Source organism: Chlorocebus sabaeus, chromosome 25 (genome assembly GCF_047675955.1).
Source record: "Chlorocebus sabaeus isolate Y175 chromosome 25, mChlSab1.0.hap1, whole genome shotgun sequence".
NCBI lineage: Eukaryota > Metazoa > Chordata > Mammalia > Primates > Cercopithecidae > Chlorocebus > Chlorocebus sabaeus.
In genome coordinates, this window is record NC_132928.1 from 9,016,099 (window position 1) to 9,032,933 (window position 16,835).

The following is a 16,835-nucleotide window of genomic DNA, read 5'->3' on the forward strand; positions in this document are numbered from 1 at the left end:
GCACAGGTGTCCTATGGGCAAAGAAGGTAATAGATTGCTGCTGAAGGAATATATATATATTTAATGTCACAGCCTGTGTCCCAAATAATGACCTTGACGTGTCCCTGCCAAAAAAAAAAGAAAGAGAAAATAGAAGAAGAAGAAACATTTCCCGAGCACCTTCACCTTGAGCTTTCGGCTCTGAAATAAAACCTTCACTTGCCTCTGAGAAAGAGCTTCCCTTTCCAGATGGAAATCTGTGCAGACACCTAGTTGGCCAAGATGCTTTCTTGTAGCTCCCAAAAATGATCGGGCACAGAAAGACAAACTTCACATGTTCTCACTCATTTGTGGGAGCTGAAATTAGAACAATGGAACTCATGGAGATAGTAGAATGATGGCTACCAGAGGCTGGGAAGGGTACTGGAGATGGGAAATGGGAAATGGGGTAGTTAATGGGTACAAAAATAGAGTTCAATACAATGAGTAAGATCTAGTATTTGATAATACAACAGAGTGACCACAGTCAGCAATAATTTGTTGGACATTTTAGAGTAACCAAGGGAGTACAATTGGAATGTTTGCAACACAAAGAAATGATGAATTCTTGAGGTGATGGAAACCCCATTTACCTTTTTTTAATGTCACAGCCTGAGTTCCAAATAAGGACCTTGATGTGCCCCTGCCAAAAAAAAAAAAAAAAAAAAAAAGGAGAAAATTTCTTGATGTGATTATTATACCCTGTAGGTCTGTAGCAAAATATCTCAGGTATCCTATAAATATAGATACCTACAATGTACCCATTACAATTAAAAAGTAAAAAATAAAATGATTAAAACATGCTAGGAAGAAGAGTTGGCAGCCCCACTACCTTCACAGAAAAAAGGAAAACAAATTTTTACTCCCTCAGCTCACCACAGAATGAGTCTTTCCAAGAGTTTATGATAGTATCTTCTTTAAAGACTCATTAACTGAGTAAATGTCCAGCAGTAAAATTGAGTAGACAATAAAAGGTTATGTACATGCTATTGTATAAATTAAAAATTAAAACAACCTATTAATTTCAGCAAAATGAATATGTTTCCTTGGGCATCAGGGTATCTAAGTTCAAAATTTTGGGGGGCCTGTGATGTCTATAAAGTATCCTCAACTAGCATCTTCAATTTGCTAACAGAAAGCCTGATTTTAAAGTATATATAAAAGTTTATTTTTTCTTTCTTTTTTTTTTTTTGAGATGGAATCTCCTGCTCTGTTACCCAGGCTGGAGTGCAATGGCACGATCTTGGTTCACTGCAACCTCCACCTCCTGGATTCAAGCAATTCTCCTGCCTCAGCCTCCCGAGTAGCTGGGATTACAGGCGCCCACCACCACACCTGGCTAATTTTTTGTATTTTTAGTAGAGATGGGGTTTCACCATGTTGGCCAGGCTGGTCTCAAACTCCTGACTTTGTGATCTGCCTGCCTCAGCCTCCCAAATTGCTGGGATTACAGGCGTGAGCCACTGCACCTGGCCAAAATAATATAAAGCTTTCTAGATTTATTTCCATTTTTTTTCTATATGTTTACTCACAACTTGCTTGGTGGTCAAAGACACTTAAAAATCCCTTGTGAGCTTTGGATTAATTTAATAATCAAAATATAACTCCAGGTTTTATTAAATGTCTCACTGTACACTATTTGGCTATAGTTTTTTTTTTGTTTGTTTGTTTTAAGTACAAGGACTGAGCCTGAGTGTAATAATGAAAATTATGATTATTACTACTACTAACAATATTATCAGTCGGAAAAGTCTCTATATGTATTTAATCAAATATATTTTCAGGGGGTAAATTTAACCCTAGAAAATAGCTGAATATTATGCAGATGGTGTGCTCCTGCTATAAGGCATGAATGGAATTCATCACTATCATTGGTGAACGGAACTGAGAGGAGCACGGCAGGACTCAAGCTGGGAGAATCATCCAGAAAAGTAGGAGTATAGCAGATCTAGAAGCAAAAGGACACAAATAGTAGGCATCAAGAAAGACACAAACCTATTCACAGGTTTTAGAGAGCTCCCCAACACAGTGTCAGGCCCTGCCCTCGGTGCTTCAGAGAACGTGTAGGATGAGACTTGTACCAGCACAGATACATCTTCTGGACCTGGCTGTCAGAGATGCAGGGGTTGGGCATGGATGAAGCAAGGCACGGACTGAGGGACACTGATTCAGGAAATACCTGCTTGTCACCAGGATGGCAGGTCAAGTGAATTGGTTTGATCAAATAAACAGTTAATTTGATATAAAAGCATCAAATTGGTGGTTTGAAATTCATAAGTCAATATTCAAAGCGAAGAAAACTATAGCCTGTATATATAAATACCACTAGACAATAAATAGGTTTTAGGTCCAGCTATCAGGGTAAAAGAGCTGCAAAATTTATCTGAAAAGTAAAAAAGCATATACAAATGTCAAATATTATCACTATGCTATTATTTTCCTGCATCTCCATTACTGGATTCATTTATTGTAAGTATCACAATTCCAGTCTGGGCATGAAAGCTAAATTACTGTATTGTAGAAAATGTACATTTTGGGACCTACCCTGGATTGTTTTAGCATGCAAATAAAACCATATTAATTGCCATTGTTGGCAGTCATGGATTTCTTAGGACTTTTTATCTGCAACCAAACTAATTGGCCTTGAATCCATTCTGACAACATTTTAATTATTCACTAGTTAATAATTCTTAAAAGCAACTTCAACATTAAAATATCTCTAAGAGCATGTACAGAGCTATTCAATCCCAAATAATAATTTTATACAATATTCATATCAACCTAAATATTCTCTGTGATCTTTATAAATTTATGTAACATATTTTTGTATTCAGAAGATAACCTTAAAATTATATGGCTGTGTATAGCACCCTTTGCAAGACATGTATGTATATTCTCCAAATGCCTTGTTTTTTCACATAGTTTGAGTTTCTCTGATGTCAGTTTAAAAAAAGAATCCATCGAGAAAGCAATTTTTTTTTTTTAAAAAAAAGGCTAGTTCCTACTGTTTGCACAACTATACGATGGAGAGTATGAAGAAACACAAGTACTACACTCTGTCGGAGGTCTGCGCATATCCCCCAAAGAAACCTTTACAACAATTCAACATAGGAAAACAATTGAAAGTAAAAAATATATATAAATACCACTAGACAATAATAGATTTGTTTCCTGACTTAAGTTGGGATCTCCAGATGAGGATTTGTGTGAAAGTGATCTGGGGAGTAGGAAAGTGGTGCTAGGAGGGGAAATCCCATAAAGGGTAACTTCAGTTCAGTCTTTCAGTCTTTGGAGACCATGTTCTGGTCAGGGGCCAGGGAGCTGGGGTAATTATTCCTCCTGTCCATCAGCCCCTAAGATGAGGCACCCTGGGTTGGGGGTGTGGTGGTTACTTATATTAAATAAATTTCCAGGCACTTCCTGCTGTCTGCACTAGCAGGAAAAGTGGGTTATCGCTGCTTAAAAGCAGCCTTACAACAGAGAGATGTGGGTGCTTGCTCTAGAGAGTGGAAGCTCACGTCAGTGCGATCTGTGTGTTTGGAAATGGCCAAGTGTGCTAATGGGATATGAGTAGAGCTCTGACAGCATCGGATCACCTCTACTATGGTGGCATTAGGCTGGACATGATCGATTGCCAAATTAACTATATAGGCAATTATTGCTGTAACAGATTAGAGAAAGAAGAGATCTGATCACAGAAGCATGTGCTCAGGTTCCCTTACTATACATTTCACGGGGATAGATTTGCCCCAGTTCATTGCCACCTGTGATTGAGTAAATCCACCTACTTCTGGGGTTTGGTGTAAAGAAGACACTTGCCCAGAGACATAAATCACATTCTACAATAATGCATTATCAATGTGAAAGAAAAGGTGAATTTTGATTTCCATCTACTTTACTCTCTATATATTTCTTAATTACATGAGTACTCAGGTGAGGAAATGGAGTGTTATTTACTGGTCCTTCCTGAACCTCAATAAACAACAATAATTAACATTTATTGAGTGTTATGTACCAGGAACAAGTCTAAGTACTTTTCAAAAATGGTCTTATTGCATCTTTTCCACAGCCCTATGACATGGGTCCTTTTTATGCTTTTTAAATTGTGGAGACTGAGGCACAGAGAGGTTAACTGTCTTGTCCATGACCACACTGCTGTAATATGAAATGAGGATTTGAACACAAAGTCAATCTAGTTATGAAGTCTATGCCTTTAACCACTAGATTAAAGACAACTGAAGCGAGAGCAAGAAGATTTCTGAAGGCTTCTGTGGCCAGAGGATAATGACTGTACCACAGAAGCCACAGGATAGGTTTTTTTAGTGAGGATCATGATGGAGTATAAGAACTTACAGGATCAGTGAGACCCAAAGTAGGCTGAGATCACAATGAGAACCACAGGGTTTTAACTCAGCTGAAAGAACAAATCAGAAGTTCGCTAGCCACACCTCAGTGAACACTAGTGTAAAGAAACTCACAGACCCAACCAAACCAGAAATCTGTCACCTGGGACCAGAGAAGTCTGAGAGGTGAGTTACAAGGATAATCAAAAGGTACCAACTTCTCTTCCTCCAATGCCTCAAGGTCACATAGGGACTCACCATTCCCAATAAACCCAGATTTCACACTGATTGGTTTACATTGTATCTCCAGTGTAACTATCCTGCTTTGGATTCATAGGGCTTCTCATATCTGTGGATTGATGCCTTTCATCAGTTTTGGAATACATTCATGAAACAATGAATGATGGGGATACATTCTGAGAAACATGACCTTAGAAAACATTGTCATTGTGTGAACAGCATAGAGCATACTTACACAAAACTAGATGGTATCACCTACTGCACACCTAGGCTATATGGTATAGCCTATTGCTGCCGGCTACAAACCTGTGCAGCATGTTACTGCACTGAATACTGTAAGCAACTGTAAAACAACGGTAAGTATTTGTGTATCTAAACATAGAAAAGGTACAGTAAGAATATGGTATTATAATCTTTTCAGACCACCGTTGTATTTGTGGTCTGTTGTTTACTGAAACATTTTTATGTGGTACATGACTGTATTCTCAGTCATTATCTCCTCAAATATTTATTCCTCATTCTCACTCTCCTGCCCTTCTGGGACTCAAATTAAAATGTTTTAAGCTTTCTTTTTTTTTTTTTTTTTTTTTTTTGAGATGGAGTCTCGCTTTGTCGCCCAGACTGGAGTGCGGTGGCCGGATCTCAGCTCACTGCAAGCTCCGCCTCCCAGGTTTACGCCATTCTCCTGCCTCAGCCTCCCGAGTAGCTGGGACTACAGGCGCCCGCCACCTCGCCCGGCTAGTTTTTTGTATTTCTGTCATATAAATATTATCATTTATTGTTAATTACTTTTTAAAAATATTGTAATATTGGGGGATTTTCTTCCATTATAGCTTCTAGGTGATTGTGGTTTCTGTATCTGATATGCATTGGTTTCTTTATGTTAATTTTGTGCCCTTCTACCTTGCTGAATTATTTTATTGTTTGTAATACTTTTGCAGTTGATTCACCTAGGTCTTCATGTTATCTGAAAATAGTAAATAGCTCCATTGGTATATAAATGGATTCAGAAAATATAGTATACATACACAATGGATACTATTCAGTCATAAAAAATAATGAAATCATATCATTTGCAGCAACATGGATGGAACTGGAGATTATGTTAAGTGAAATAAGTCAGGCACAGAAAGAAAGATGCCATATGTCCTCACTCATACATGAGAACTCAAAAATAATTGGCCTCATGGAGATAGAGAACAGAATGATAGATACTGGAGGCTGGTAAGAGTGTTTGGGTGGGAGGAAGAATAAAGAGAGGTTGATTAGTGGGTATAAACATACAGTTAGATAGAACAAATAAGCCCTGATATTCAATAGCAGAGTAGGGTGACTATAGTTAGCAACATTGCATAGTATTTTTCAAAGTAGCTAGAAAAGAGGACTTGAAATGTTACCAACATATAGAAATGATCCTCAGGGTGATAGATACCCCAAACACCCTGACTTACTCATTACACATTCTAGGCATGTTACCAACATATAGAAATGATCCTCAGGGTTATAGATACCCCAAACACCCTGACTTAATCATTACACATTCTATGCATGTAACAAGTACTCGTGTGTATCCCGTAAATATGTAAAATATTTTGTATCGATTAAAAAATAGTAATAGCATTACCTCTTTCTTTCCAATTTCATACTTCCAATTTCATTTTTTCCTTTTTGCTAATTGCATTGACTGGTACCTCCTGCACAGTATGAAATGATGATAGTGGGTATCCCTGTCATGTTTCTGACATCGAAGGTAATGATCTCAGTTTGGGGGCAAAAAACCGAAAAAGTTTTATCTCAACATTTTAAGTATCTGTCTTTTCCTATCATACTGAGTTTTGTTTTCTTTTAAGTCAATAATGGTTGTTGACTTTTGCCAAATGGTTTTCAGCATTTATAGACAGGATCAATAGTTTATCTTCTAAAAACTGTTAATTCGATGAATTATATTAAAAGATTTCCTAGGGCCAGGTGTGGTGGCTCACGCCTGTAATCCCAGCACTTTGGGAGGCTGAGGCGGGCAGATCACCTGAGATCAGGAGTTTGGCCTGGCCGACATGGTGAAACCCTGTCTCTACTAAGAATAACAAAATTAGCTGAGTGTGGAGGCACACGCCTGTAATCCCACCTAATTGGGAGGCTGAGGCAGGAGAATCACTTGAACCCAGAGGTGGAGGTTGCAGTGAGCCGAGACTATGCCGTTGCTCTCCAGCCTGGGCAAAAAAGACTATCCCCCCATCAAAAGAAAAAAAAAAAGAGATTTCCTAAACCATTTTTGCTGTCCTGAACAAAATCTTACTTGGCCATAATATTACTTTAATATTTTTATGAATTATATTCTCCAATATTTTATTCAGGACGATTGCATTGACATTTATAAGTGGATTTGATCTTTAGTTTTACTTGTTTCTAAGAAAGTTTTTATTAACACAAGTTTTTCTTAATTCACATTTCAATTTTAATATTAAATAGTCCAAGATTTTTATTTATGAACACTTTATTCCAGTTTAGTCCTCTTAAATTCATTTGCTTGCTGTTCATTTATATTTAACATGTAAAAGCTATGAATTACCACCTATTTTTTTTTAAAACGGTAACTAACTGCACTGGAAAATGAAAATTTATAAAATCGTATCATTAGATCAGAGTTAAAAAACCAAAAGATAAGGATTTGTTAGGATTTGTTTAAAAATCTTTTATCATTAGGGCATTAAACCTTTTTCAGAACAAGGATAATTTGCAGAAATTATACAAGGTAACTTTTTATCAAATATCAGTATTTAGCAAAGTTTTATTTACCTGAAATGTTATTTCACTGGTAAAAACTATCTCCAGTCACAAAAAAAAAATTCAGAAATCTTATTAAATTTAATCTGCTTTTATAAATGTCCTAAGAAGTCTTAAGCTAAACATATTTTAAGTAGAAAAATGATAATTTAAAAATAGTTCCTTATACTGTTTCTGTGGTTTATGTACATATATTAACTGATCTCTTTGATAGGAAATATGACTAGAAGTTCATCACATTAAGCACTGTAAAATAAAAGTGAGAGCTAATCATCTTCTAGCAAAAATACTTTGTATGCAACAATTGCAAATGTTAAAGCTGTTATTTAGTGGTTGATTATTGCCTGCTATGAAATATTAAACAATGTATATTTACTGGATTGTTTTCCAGTTTGCAGCTGCCCTCTGAGATCCCAAACAAGGGGTTCCCATAAATAAAAGCTGCAGAGCAATTCACTTAGTGGTTAGTTTCAGGTCAATCCTCCCCTCCTCATTATACTCATTCTTCCCCACTGCCCCCAAACTTTGCAGTGGCACCATATTATTAAAAACAGTAAGTACCTGGGGTTTATGCTTCAGAACAAGACATTATTTGAGTAATTTCAAATGATATACAGTTCCTTCATGTAAAAAAGATGTTTTGTAGTCACAATTGCTTCAAAAAGTAATTATATTCAAACGACCTGACATATCAGGCCTTAGCAATTACAAACCATGATTTTGACACATGGCAATTTTTAAGTTAAGCAAATGTTAAGTGCTAAAAGATGTGAACAGCTGTTCTGTTTAAGTTAGAGTGCTGCAAAACTCAGGTAATGACTATTTTTTCAGTTAACATAACTAGTCCATGGTACAGCATACTAAATCACAAAGTACAAATCCAAGGAAGATAATACCTTTACGAGGTTACAAACTTTGGCAAATCAATACAGTACTTTTTTTTTTTTTTTTTTTTTTGAGACAGTCTCTCTCTGTCGCCCAGGCTGGAGTGCAGTGGCGGAATCTCGGCTCACTGCAAGCTCCGCCTCCCGGGTTCACGCCATTCTCCTGCCTCAGCCCACCGAGTAGCTGGGACTGCAGGCGCCCGCCACCTCGCCCGGCTTTTTTTTTTTTTTTTGTATTTTTGGTGGAGACGGGGTTTCACCATATTAGCCAGAATGGTCAGGATCTCCTGACCTCGTGATCCGCCCATCTCGGCCTCCCAAAGTGCTGGGATTACAGGCGTGACCCACCGTGCCCGGCCTACAGTACTCTTTAATATAATGAAACCATACTTTTGACCTGGCGCAATGGCTCATGCCTGTAATCCTATCACTTTGGGAGGCCGACGTGGACAGATCACCTGAGGCCAGGAGTTCCAGACGAGCCTGGACGACATGGCGAAACCTTGTCTCTACCGAAAATACAAGAATTAGCCAGGAGTGGTGGTGCGTGCCTGTAGTCCCAGCTACTTGGGAGGCTGAGGCACAAGAATCGCCTCAACCCGGATGGGGAGGTTGCAGTGAGCTAAGATTGCTCTACTGCATTCCAGCTTGGGTGACAGAGCAAGACATTGTTTCAAAACAAAACAAAGCAAAACACAAAACCATACTTTTGTTGGAGTCCTGTGTTACTTTAGTGATAATTTTCACTCCGAAAATATTTAAGTACCAAATCAAAACACTGGTTTTTAATGGTGGTTTATAGCAGAGCAAGTTATTTTATACAAAATATAGTTTAAAACTACACAATTTCTCCTTTTGAGTGAGTTCCCTTGTGCAAGCTGTTGAAGTGTACAGCAGCAGGGTAATGGGCATCTATAGGAAGTAACTCTGCTCTGTTCTGGGGTTGGTCCAAAGGCAGGTGGAGTGCCAGTGTATGAAAAGCTTTAAAATACTACCTTAAGGAGATTTAATGTCAATACCAATTTCCAAGGACTTCTTGTTAATTTTTCACATAAATAATGGCACCCTCAAAATCAGATAGTAATTTCAAACAACATTAATTTCAGATGATCCCTTTTATTTAGAAGACTTTCTGTTTTCATCAAAAGTCATATAGCCTTATATCAGCTTACCAAAAAAAAAAAAAAAAACTACCTAAAATATAGTTGTAATTTAAAAATGACAAATAAATATATAGTCGGCTTGGAGAGACCTGGGGTACCCTATGTTGTCTACCAACTTGCATGATCCCTCCTCTGCAAATACTGCTGCTGCCATTGCTTCCTCCTGCTGAGGCTGTCAATTCTTCAATCTCTGCTTTTTTTTTTTTTTTTTTTTTGAGACGGAGTTTCACTCTTGTCACCCAGGCTGGAGTGCAATGGCATGATCTCAGCCAACTGCAGGCTCCGCCTCTCAGATTCAAGCCATTCTCCTGCCTCAACCTCCTGAGTAGCTGGGATTACAGGTGCCCACCACCATATCCAGCTAATTTTTGTATTTTTTAGTAGAGACGGTTTCACCATGTTGGCTAGGCTGGTCTCAAACTCCTGACCTAAGGTTATCTGCCTGCCTTGGCCTTCCAAAGTGCTGGGATTACAGGCGTGAGTCACCGTGCCCAGCCCAATCTCAGCATTTAATGTGTGCATTACCCATTCCACTGCTTCTTCACCTTTACTGGCACGTGAGGATATTGTACTTGCCATCAGTCCTTCAAGGTAACTGCTGAGGCTAACCGCTTTCATGGTGATTATGGCTTCTTGAGTCAAAATAGTTCCTTCTGGGTCCTGAGGATATGGTTTTTATATGTCTCTCATCTACTGAAACCATATTTGTAAATGAAATATTAGTAGATTTAAGTTCCATTGCTTTCTCTACAGGATCAACAGAATGTTCTTGCACATGTATTTTGGTTCTTGTTGCACCAATAAAGACTTCGCAATGGACAGCAGTCCCTACTCTGTGCTGAGAAGTCTGTGGCTGTGCAACTTTTCAGAGGGATCTATATGTCTGTCCAACACATTAACTCCAGCCACACCTGGGTTCATAGGGTCTGGGTATTTCTACATCACAGCTGTTGTAATAGTTTCCCATGAGTGGTCAAAGACGTGCTCTGAAGTCCAGATCTTCATGGTGCTGGCGGCCTGAGCAATGTCTAGTGGCACCAGGGAACAATGAGGCACAGAGTTTACACCTGCCCTGGCTCACCTCCAGCACTTCAGTCAGCCCGCAGAACACAGGTGCCCTCGGGCCTAACACGAGGGACCTCCTGACACACAGCCCAGTTATATCTGTCTCATAAAGAGAATATGGAGGTTTTGTAATGTAAATGTTGAGTTGCAACAGGTGCAGCACACCAACATGGCACATGTATACATATGTAACAAACCTTCACATTGTGCACATGTACCCTAGAACTTTAAGTGTAATAAAATAAAATAAAATAAACTATATCCAATAAAAAAAGATAATATGGAGGTTTTGATATACAAGTGCTGAGAAGGGAACAGTGTGGTACCTTTAAATGATAGAGAAGGCAGAAAGGGAAGTGCTGGGTAGAGAAAGGCAGGTCCCTGGCTAGGGCTCCACCTCCACTGCACTCCAGCCTGGGCGACAGAGCAAAACTCCATCTTAAAAAAAAAACAAAACAAACAAAAAAAACCATTGGAATTACTTGCCCTTTAATGCCTTTATCAAATTGATCTGTAACGCTGTCTGGTCTTGTTGCCTTGATAGGGGTGTAACTCTTTGAAAGTTTTCTCTATTTCTTCTATAAAAATCAGACTGTTTAGATTTTCCAACTCTTCTGGAGTCGCTTTTGATAAATATGGTGAATTTCTAGAAAGTTATTCATTTCTATCGAGGTTTTAAAATTCATTTACATAGATTTCAGCCATCTTAAAGGGTTCTTCTAATGTGGTTATTTCCCCTTTATCATTTTGTATTTCGTATATCTCCACTGTCTGTGTTTTTTTCTCAAAGTTTCCTGTGCTATTTCTCAATGTTGAATGTTACGTGCCAAATTTTCTGGAAGTTGGAATTCTAAACCAATGTCTAGGTACAGACCCAGGTATATTTTAAAAGTTAGTTTATGATAAAAGTGACATTTTAAGTCAGCTGAAGAAATTTACCAAATTGTGTTAAGAGAAATAACTATTAATACATATTTGGGGAAAAAATAGACTCCAAACCTAATAGCACTCACTGAAATAAACTCCAAATAAATTTAAAAGTTATTCCTGAAATGTATGTGAGAAGAAAACGTAGTAGGGTATTTTTCTAACTTTGGAACAAGGAAATCATTTCTAAACAAGGCAAAAAAAAGCCATAAAAATAATTGTAGATCAGATCAATTAAAGTTTCAAAGCAGTAAAAGACATCATATGTAAAGTTAGGATACATTACAGGGAGAAAACTTTGCAAGATATTTAGAAAGTGAATAGTTAATAATCTAGCATACATTGAATTCTTACAAATTAATAAGGAAATGCCAAATAGCCTATTTAAAAAATGGACAAAGGATGGAAAGGAAAATTTACAACACACATACAGTTTTGCTATTACAGAGAATAAATAATATATAAACAGAGAATAAATAAAAGGATATCCAATTTACTGTCATCTGAAAAGTGCAAATTAGAACAAGTGTACCAGTTTTGCCTATCAGAATGGTATCAACTAAAATAATTGAAAATATTAAATTTTTGAGCAGAAACAGATAGGAAATATAAAATATGGGAGTGAATCTGAAAGATCACTTTAGAAAAATGTATATACCCCTTCATTCAGCAATTACTCCATTCTAAAGAAATACTTACGCAGCTTCACGGAGATGTATACAAGAACATTCATTATTGGTTACATAGAGAAATGGTCAAACAATACATATTATATGCATAATATGAAATACTGGTTGTCATTATAAGAAGGAGCTAGAGCTAACTACAGTGATGTGCAAAGCTCTGAAGATCTATTCTTAAATGAAAAGACAGGTTGAGTAATGATCTATATATTATTATCACATATGTAAAACAAATAGCAAGACTGTACGTGTGCTGTATAGTGTATATGTATAAATGCATTTTTTAAAAAGACCAAAGGATGTTGTCTTAGTCCGTTTAGACTGCTATGACAAAATACCTCAGGCTAGGTAATTTAAAAGCAATAGAAATTTGTTGCTCACAGTTCTAGGCTGGGAAGTCCAAGATCAAGGAACCAAAGTGTTACGGGATCTCTGGGGTGTTGATTTCTCTGATCGGAAACCTCTGCGGCCACGACACCTTTGCCCAAGTTCTTGTCCTGCACCCAGACAAATGAAGGGGGAAGAAGAGTTTTATTTAGTGATAGAACAGCTCAGAAGAGTGGGTAGTTCCTCTCTGTAGGCAGGTCATCCTGTTGATTGTTCAGCTCTCAGCAGAGAGGAGGTCCTGGAGAGAGTGGCTCCTCCCTGCAAACAAGTCATGCAGATGTCTCTGCAGGTCTCTGAAGCTCTCAGTAGACGGAGTAGCTCCTCTCTGCTAGCAGGTCATCTCTGCAGCTCTCAGTGGAGAGGGTACTCCTGTCTGCAGTTGATCAGCCTGTCTCTCTGCACTCTTCGTCCTCGGGCCATCCTGTGCCCTACTCTGGCTGAACCCAGGGCTTTTATGACCTCAGAGGGGAGGAAGTGTGTGCTGACTGGTCCATGGGTGGCCATGAACTGGCTGGAAGAGGCACCCGAGTCCCCACTCTGGTGGGAGAAACCGGCAGCCCAGTCCCCAGCCTTCAGGCCCTCCACGGCCTGAGGGCGGGGCCTTATTGGGAACACCAGCCCTTCTGTCTAGGGCTCATGTCTGCCTCCTGCTGCCATTCATGGCCCCAGGGCTTGGCTCCAACCGGACTCCGAGGTTGGAGAGGGTGCTGGGGGCCAAGAGAAGCCAGACAGAGGGAGCAGACACCCCTGAGCCTGCAGGGACGGAGGCAAAAGGGGCCTTCCTGGGGTGCCCAAGGGCTCCCAAGGGTGCAGGCTGCAGAGATCCCCAGGTCTTGCACTTGGGAGGGCAGCAGCAGCTGCACCTGGGAGCTTCCGCCCCGCCAACTTGGAAGGGACAGGCCTTCTACTTGTCCCCTGCTCCTGTCAACTTCCTGAAGCCGAGTCCCAGGTCTGCAGCCACACTTGGGATGGCAGATCCTACCTGTTCCCAGCTCCCCCAAAAGCACAGGGAGGCTCGGATCCACAGTTGCAGTTTGGGCTACTGTAGCCCCGGTCGGGGCTCCTGCCTGCTCTATAGAGCAGGAGGCCTGGGTCTGCAGCTGTGGTTTGGGCAGCTGCAGCAGCACGGGGAGCTCCCATCCTAACTCAGAAGGAACGGGGCTCCCACTCACTTCATGAAGTGTGGGACCCCAGCTGTACTTCCCTGCTGCAGCCGGCATGATAGCAGCAGCTACTGCCTTAAAAAGGATTCAGTGTCTGTGAGGGCCTGTTCCTCATGAGTAGCACCTTCTTGCTGTGTCTTCACAGAAGTGGCAAACAGGTTCCCTCAAGTCTTCTTTATAAGGGCACTAGTCCCATCTCCCAAAGGCCTTATCTTCTAATACCATTACCTTGGTGATTAGGTTTCAACATATTAATTTTGGGGTATACAAACATTTAGACCATAGCAGATGTTTGGCAAAATGTTGACATTCTCCCCTCTAGGTAGATAAGGCAGTGTGGGAAGAATGAAGATATTCACATTTCTGTATATATATTTCTTGCACTTTATATTGTTTGAATAATTTACAGTAAGAATACATTAAATATGACTAGTATCGTTTTTTTAAAGGCAGTAAATATAAACAAAAAATACATGTGATGGTATGAAGCTGCCAACAGGGTTGTTGAGCCTCTGACTCCAGTTCCTCTGCCATACTACTTGACAAAAGACAACTAGAGAGGATATAAATATACATACAGGGCAGGTTTGGCGAGGACCAATTACATATGACCCATTGTCATTCAACCAGGAGACACTTCCATGTTTCAGTGAAACACTTTGTAGTACAAAACGGTCCTTCAGTAAGAAACAGATATATTTAAATCCTCTCTGTCTATATCTCACATACATATGCACACAAAGACACATATTCATTTATTCCCCAGGTGTTTGTTGACTATGAACCTAATTATAATGCTGTCATAAGTGTGAAGTGGTAACACTTTCTTATCACCCTGTATAGGTAAAAATATGCATTTGATCAAACTTGCTGGGTCACCATGCCATGTTAATACGGCATGCTGCTGTTGGTGATGATGGATGATTTTAGAAAATTTAAGATGAGCTGTTCTTCCTCACCCCACACCCACCTCAGGCTTCAACTGCTTATGCAGAGCTGACGGAAGCAGGTGTTAGGGTGAGAGAGAGTTTAGGAAGGATCTATACAAAAGTATGTGTAGTATAGCCATCCCACTTTAGCTGTAGAAAAGAACTAGTCTAGATCAATGTTTATGAATTCATTTTTTGGGAGGTAATGGGTTGCCATGAGAAGGAAATAGAACATAGGGTCAACAGATTTTACAGGGGTGTTTGTAGCTTCTATAGAAATAGCAGTGGAAGTGGCATCAAAAAGAGGCAAAAATTAAGAGCAGCTTGAAAAGCAGGATCTGAGAAAATGGCAGCAGAGGTTGGGTCAGTTACCTCAAGTTAAAAGAAAAGAAACTAGTTTAAGAAAATGTGGGTGTATGATCCAGAGAAAAGATAATGAAGCATTTCAGGTGGGAACCAAACAAAGACTTTTGCAGGCCTTAAGCACTGAAATAGATTAGGAGGTGCTCCAACATTCTTCCCATATGAAATTCCTAATACAAAATAATAATAATGCAAAGCCAAGTAAAATATAGAAATCAGCAAAGCTTTAACAAATATTTTGAAAAGTATATTGCCTTACTTTTTTCTAGTATATCAAGCATTTTCTCAGGCTATATACTGGGTCGTCTGTAAGATTAGATTCAACTGTGAGGCTGAGGCTGGATACCAGCCTGAGAAGACTCTTGTCCTCAGGAACAAGAACACTGAGAGTCCACCTAGCTGGCTTGAGGCCTAAAGAAGGGAACTTATCTTAAAGGATGGTAAAACTATACTAGGCCACTTAAGGTAGGGCTGTGATAGGTATTGGGTAATTTTGGAGAACAAACGTGAAGAAGCCGAGAGAACAGTTGGTGAGAACTATTCTGTTCCCTAGTGGAAATATGAAGTGGCCATAACCAAAGGGAATCTCAAATCTGCCATGAAAGGTGCTGAGATCACCTCTCCATAACTATGAAAGAGGTTAAATAAGTCATCTCTAATGAGGGACGTCATCTGTTTCCAAAATCTGTGCTTTATATCTCCATTGCCTACCTTTAATTGCTTTCTTCTGCAGGTCTTCAGGAGGCTCCAAGACCAGCAGGCATATAAGCAAAATGGACATAGACACTAGAATAAACTTTCCTGTGTTAGTAAGCTCAGTAGCATCCTCATACCATGTGACTTTCCAACAGCTGCTGCCCTATCCTCAGAGCCTCTGCCCAGCATGGACTGGGGCACTCAGAATGGTATCCCTTGATATAATGCATATACAATGGCACTATCAACTCCTCATGCCTAAACATTTCTCAGTTTTCAGAGTCTCAAAACTGTTTCCACAGTATTGAACTCCCAGTTTTCTAAACCCCAACATGTTTCTTTCTTGATCACGAATCATCTTTTCAGATGACAGCATCCTGGCTTGAATCCAGGGCTAAAAACTATTGAAGTCAAATTAAAACATACTTTTATGATGACAAATTTGTTAAAGTTAATAATTCAACTCACTGCTTGCTTGTATTTGTAACTTCAAAAAATTATTTTTGGGGCTTTAAAATTCATTACTCTCACATAAGTTGTATTTTAATGGAATTGATCTGATGAATTTTAGCTCTGAAGCAAGCCACATCTTTGCACTGGGACAGTCCTGTTCCCTAAACACAAGTGGATTATTCCATTCTCAAGTGGGTTCTATTTCTGAAAATGCACCTTATCTTTGTAAGATGGTCATGCATTGCTTGAACTTCAGAGAGTAAAAGCCATTCTACCATCACTTTCATTCAACTATATTGGATCTTCAAAAAGAACATTTAATTACAGAAAAAGACTTAATAATCCTGTTTCTTTGAGGTCAAAATTTCAAGGTAGTCCTTATCAAAGAAATATACTTTTGAAGTAATCTGCCTTTACACTCCAACTAGAGGTAAGATAAACTAACTCAATTCTGGCAAGTAAGGTGGAAAAATTGAAGTATTTCCATTTACCAGTTATGCATTTTTAGAAGAAGTCTGTTGTTTTTCTGTGGTATTAGACATGCAAATGAAGCAAGCCTCCCTCTGCCTCTACCTTGGTTTGGTTTATATGTACCAGATAATCTCAAAGGAGTTATAGTGGGTCCATGTGATATGAAATGAACCATGTCTAACAGGCCTAAGATATGCAGGGTGAAATGGGCCTGACCAGAGAAGTCTGGACTAGAAAACTAAGATGACATACTATTAGGAAAAACT

The 16,835-nt window shown here is 39.1% G+C and overlaps 1 pseudogene; it reads right to left on the reverse strand.

Annotated features, from left to right (window-relative positions):
- Window positions 1-1,937: 1,937 nt before the first annotated feature.
- Window positions 1,938-10,437, reverse strand: LOC103231012 (PRELI domain containing protein 3B pseudogene; annotated as a pseudogene).
- Window positions 10,438-16,835: the final 6,398 nt, after the last annotated feature.